The sequence below is a fragment of the Sinocyclocheilus anshuiensis genome, unplaced genomic scaffold, assembly GCF_001515605.1.
Source record: "Sinocyclocheilus anshuiensis isolate Anshui unplaced genomic scaffold, SAMN03320099.WGS_v1.1 scaffold544, whole genome shotgun sequence".
Lineage (NCBI taxonomy): Eukaryota > Metazoa > Chordata > Actinopteri > Cypriniformes > Cyprinidae > Sinocyclocheilus > Sinocyclocheilus anshuiensis.
The window spans coordinates 327724-333723 of NW_015555763.1; positions in this window are offsets into that span (position 1 = coordinate 327724).

The following is a 6000-nucleotide window of genomic DNA, read 5'->3' on the forward strand; positions in this document are numbered from 1 at the left end:
CATCTGCCAGTGAACAATTAAAATTTGAACACAGAGAGGTGCATGTGAAGTCTATATTAACCATGAATCACAACGAAAAGACATGCATCCGCTCATACACAAACACATCTGGCTCCTGGTAGCCTTTTCTCTCTGCATTTATTCCAGTTTGTTAACCTCATGCTGCAAGCTAGAGCATCTGACCAGGGCAGAGACACCTCACATGAGATATCTGCTATTGAAAAAAAAACAGTCTGCATAGCCCGAGAGCCTGGCGTCTGATGCAGTGGTGACAGCTATGTGTGTCAACAGCGATCAAGAGTAAAGCGTAAACAACAGGTACTCTCTTTCTCTGTTTCTCTCTCTCTTGTCAGTCAGTGGATCAGCAGCAGCGGCTAGCACTTGCCTCCTGGCCTGCACCGGCCCGAAGGCGGCCTGCCGCCACCAGGCCACCCGAAACGGGCAGATGTGACTATGGTTCCTGGCATTTGGCAAGACCGCTCAGCATCAAGCAGACGGGGATGGGGCCGGACAGAGCATCAGCTGTAGTGCCAGCGCAGGGGGCCCTGGCAGTGTCATAACATAACGGGGGCCGAGAACCCTATCTCTCTTTGCCTCCTTTCCTCGACTCTCCCTCCACAATCACGCTCCGCCTAAGCCAGCAGCACCCACTGTCACAAGCCATCACCGCCCCACAGGGGAAACTGCAAGTGCACAGCACAGACGAAGGAGAGGAAAGGATCGGGCGCTCGTGCTAGTAAGCTAAGTGGCCACAAAAGGCGCCGTCACATGCGATATTACATGCGTCCTCTTGAGGTGTTTTTTCCCCCCTGCAATTTTCAACATTGCCAAGTCGGACACAGTAGAGCTTGCCGAAGCCATGAAAACAAACAAACTTGCGCAGGAAGACAAAACAGCATTTAGAAGAAAAGAAAAGGGCAAGAAGATGATAACCCGTGGCCAGATCGGCGGGAATTGCTGAAGACAACTGCAAGATGTATGTCTTGGCTTCAGCTTGAGAGGACAAATAGAAAATAAAACTGTCTGAACCGCACTGAAGCAATGGCAAAACGTTGCCGAAACTACGGCAGAACAACACAGAGATAGAGTGTGTGAAAAAGCTGTCATGTGACAGTGAGCAGTCTGTGTCAGGAGTGTGACGTGTGACACTGTTCTAGTTTCATCGGTGTGGCTGGTGGGAGAGGGGGGCCCTGCAGACACGCTCAGACTAACAGAGCAAAGTTTCTTTCTTTCGCCTGTTGTCTGAGCTTCAGTGCATTAATCTTCATTAGGCTGCGACTTGCACCGCACTGAAAGCATCGAACCCTCAACTGTGTTACTCGAGCCCTTGTTGTGTGTAACACAACAAATGTCACGACGAATGAACCATTAGCTCACAACAGCTGCCAGTCATCACCTCAAAAATTACAACAATCTCAAACACTACAAATTTATATTTTGATTGATTATAGCCTGACATTCATTGGTCTTTGGGGTCTAATACTGATTCCTATAATAAAAAATATTTTTTTTCGAAGTTGTAAATAAAGCAAAGATTATTAGAGTATGTGTTACAAAGAAATACTATTTCAATCTTTCTACTTCTAAATGTCATGTTTAATTCACTGTGTTACCTGCTGTTTATTTGTATTACTTGTGCAAGTTACTAGCAATTTCTGAGTGAAAATTTATTTTACACCAAATGTTTTAAAAATATCTGATTACTGATATAACTGTAAATAATTTTAGTTTTAAACATGGTTTAAATACTGTACCCATTCCTTGATGTGAGAAATACACCTGTATGTTAAGTTTTTATTCAGCCTTAGACTACACAAAATATATCAAAAACAATTATTATTTATAAATACAACAATAATAACAGTAAAGTTTATTATTATTAAATCCCAGTAAGTGCATTTTTTCTTTGGGGGGGTATATGTAAATAATGAAAAAGTCTGAGTGTAAACCTATTCAAAAAAAGTGCTAGAAATAAATAATAAATAAATATGTTAAAAAATGAAACATTTAAGAATAAATTACACTTTCATAATAAACTCACCACAAAAACTGCAGCCTAGATCTGTCTTCAAATAAATTTGACTAACAGACGTTTCCTATTATTAAATTATCTTTATCATCAACAAAATTTGTGTCAAAGGCCAACAAATGAAATAAATCCTTATTAACAGATGATAAAGCAGTGATTGTAAGGGGTGAAGTTGCTCTTGAAGATAAATAACAGCTGAATAATTTGCTGTGTTGGGCCAGAGTGATAAAGGGCAGTTATCTGTATCCACTGATGAACATCAGGAAAGACCTGAGAGTTGTAAATGAAACAATCCCTCAATGACCAGCACTTGTCTTACCTTTATATGAGCATAAGTCATCCAGTCTAAGGAATTTGACACTTTACACAGGTTTGGGGTCGGTGTGGATTACTTCATCATAGCAAAGCAAATTGATTATATGGGAGGTCCTATATCAGTGCAAAATAAAAAGTTAAATGTGTCTGAATGAAAGTAAAATTCACTTGACTTAAACCGTTTTTTTTTTTTTTTTTACATTTTATTTTTGTTGTTATTTTAACAAGTCTTCTGTTTGATTGGATGAATAAATTAAATGAATGCTTTTAATTGGTCACTTTACCTGATTTGAGGTCGTTCTACTGTAATTGCACCCCAAAGCCAGTTATTTTCCAGACATCCGAGCACCATCAGCATTTTGCCCCAGTGCTGTTTTCATTGAAGAGAGTATATTTTATGACTGACAGTCACACAATTCAGTTCAAACGCTGCTGAGACCAGGACAGGATCAACAAGGGTGACCAACTCTACACAGAAAAGCAGAACAGACTATGATGCTGAAAGATGAAGGGAGAGGAGGATGAGAAGCAGAAAAGTAGAAGAGGAAAGAGGTTTTACCTGCTGGCAATTTTTAATGAGCACTTCACTTCAATTATCACCAGTAAAATATGGAGTGCCACAAGGATCTGTCCTAGGTCCTCTGCTATTTTGAATATACTGTACAGTATTGTTAAAAGCACTATATAAATAAAGGTGACTTGACTTGACTTGACTTGACTTCTGATGGCCAACCACTCTCACACATACATACAATAACATGCCTACTTCATGTAGCAAACCATATATAGAGTAGAGCAATATATCCTAATGTGCCACATAAAATACCGATTCAAAATAAAATGAATTAAAGATCTAATTAAACATTATTAGAGGGGTATTAACTGCTATAATCCAAAATGCTGATAATGCAATTTTATTGCATTACATTATATGTCAGGAATGGACATATGTCAGCTATGACATAGAAAGTTTGGATGCACTAACTGAATTGATGTCTCTTTTGACCTCCAGCACTTTTACTTGTCTCCTGCTTCTCTCCGGTTTTTGAGTTTCAGAAGAAAGAAAAAGAAAAGATCATCCAGTAAAGTCAGTGTCCCATGATCCTCAAACTCGTATTTCCAGTCTTCAGTAATGCTCTTGAAAATGAATAGTCAAGTCAGCAAATTTCATCTGGAGCTTTCACACCATTTTATCTCTCTTCTGGGTTCTCACTGTTTGCTCTGCATTAATAATATAGTCAAAACTGAGCCCAATCAATTCAAAAACCATCTGTGTTTAACACAGTACAATGAACTTTCACTGCATCTCCACTTTTGTCTAATGCCAGTGTATTATCTTCAAGGAAATAGTGTTACTAAAACTTGTGGCTGACTCTTTTAACTAGACACCTAATTCTCCTTCTCAAATGTGGGAATCTATTTTCAAGATTCATTTGTCTTTCTTTTGCTCTATTAATGATGGTGCCAGTGCATATCAAAGTGCCATAATGAAGATTCACAGCATTTTCTCTCTTATACTAATACCTTATCAAAGTTGCATCTCTTTGTGGAAAATCAATTCTCTTTCATATCATTAGGTTCTTCTCTGGTATGATTACATGCCTGCTGCTACTGCTTAGCAAAAGGCAGCAGAATAAAAAAAACAAAGCATAGTAATCTATGCATTCAATGGGATACTGCTTCATAGTCTGGGAAATATCTGATATCAATATTTGCCATGATGGTATTGATTGCCTTGATGGTGCAACACATTAAACAAAAAAAAGGAAGGAAAAAAGGAGAGGATAAAATGAAAACAGAGGCTCTGATTCCACTTTAAATTTAAGAATTCTGGGCATCGTCCAACTGAAAATGAACGTATCATCTGAGGAGAGGAGAGACAGCTAATCACCTAAATCAATTAAATTAAGTGTACAAACAGGGTCCAAAACTGAGACTGAGGAGGCAGCAATTTCAGGTAAAAAGTGGCTTTGGCAAATAAATGAATCTACTTTAATGGAATAGTTCATCCAAAAATGTAACTTTGCTGAAATTTTTTTCACCCTCAGGCCATCCAATATGCCGATGAGTTTGTTTTTTTCATTGGAACAGATTAGGAGAAATGTAGAGTCACTGGATCACTAATGGATCCTCTGTAGTGAATGGGTGCCGTCAGAATGAGAGTTCATCAGCCAATAAAAACACAATCACAATTATCACAATAACAATCACAAAAATCACAATAATCCACAAGTAATCCACACGACTCCAGTCCATCAATTAACGTCTTATAAAGCGAAAAGCTGTGTTTGTAAGAAACAAATGCATCATTAAGACATTTTTAACTTCAAAACCTTGCTTTGGATTAAAATATGAGTATTTCTTTCTCCAGTGAAAAAGTCATCTCATCTGAATCAGGAGAGAAATATGCACAGATCAAGCAAAGTTTACAAGTGATAACCATCCAAAACAATTCTAAACAACAGATCTAAATCTAAGTGATGTAATGCTAAATTTCTCCAAATTTGTTCCGATGAAGAAACAAACTCATAAAAATCTGCCATTGTTGATTTTCTCAATTTGCCCAATAGAAGGTGTTGCAAAAAGTTCATTTAGGATCCATCTTTGTGTATAAAACAGCACAAGGGTAACGTTGAGAATGATTATTAATGTTAATGATATAGCCAGCAATAATAATGAGACAATAATTTCTCTTGAGCAAGAAAGTCAAAACAAAACAAAAATCAAAGGGGTGACAAAAAGGGGGTAGATAAGAGAAAGGGAGAGAGAGCGAGGAGAGAGAAGCAAAGAGACAGAAAGAGCAAGGGGGAAAATGGATAATAAAGGGAGAGTGTGGAGGGAGAAGTGCATCTGACTGGAAGGAGGGTGGTGATGTATGCGGGCCTGTCAGCGGGGGGAAGATGCAGTGCGTTCTTCCTCAGGGAGGCTATCTCCCTCCCAACGCGTGCCGAGTGTACACACACCAGTAATGAAGTGGTCCACTGGCAGACAGCATAAACACGCACATGCACACAAACTCTTATCATCTTGGCCTCCCACAACCTCCTGCTAGGGCCAAATTACACACCGGCAACAAGACGGCATTCGTATTTAATCATACTTTATGACCTAACTGCACCTGAGACCGACTGTATAGTAATTTGTTATTGTTGTTATGTGCCATTCCGCTCTGAGTGATTTAAATAAGGGCGTCAAACCCACAACTTATTGAAATCGCCGCTGAGCACCGGGAGACAACTCGATGTGGAGATAAAGAGCGTGTGAGCCCTGTGAGAACGGGAGAGGAGGCGAATGTGTGTAATCCATGAGGGAAAGTGTGGAAAGGCAAATGATTCATGGAATAAGCATTAAAAAGTGAGAAAAAATTAGGGAGGAAGAGCAATCGATGTAAATGGGTCCCTGAGGACTGTGGGTAATAAGGATTACTTCTGTGAATATACCAATCCATACAACAGGCCAATGAAAACTTGTCAGATGTAGTCTTTGGGATTGTGTGAGTGTTTCTCACATTGTGTGCTGTGCGTGTGCATGGCCTGCGGACTATTGAAGTGTGCAGGCATGCAAGTGTGTCGTCTGGATTGATTTGCATATTGTATTTTGATAATGTGTACATAGACGGTATCTGTCACTTTTTAAATTTTTGCTTGACAATGTAT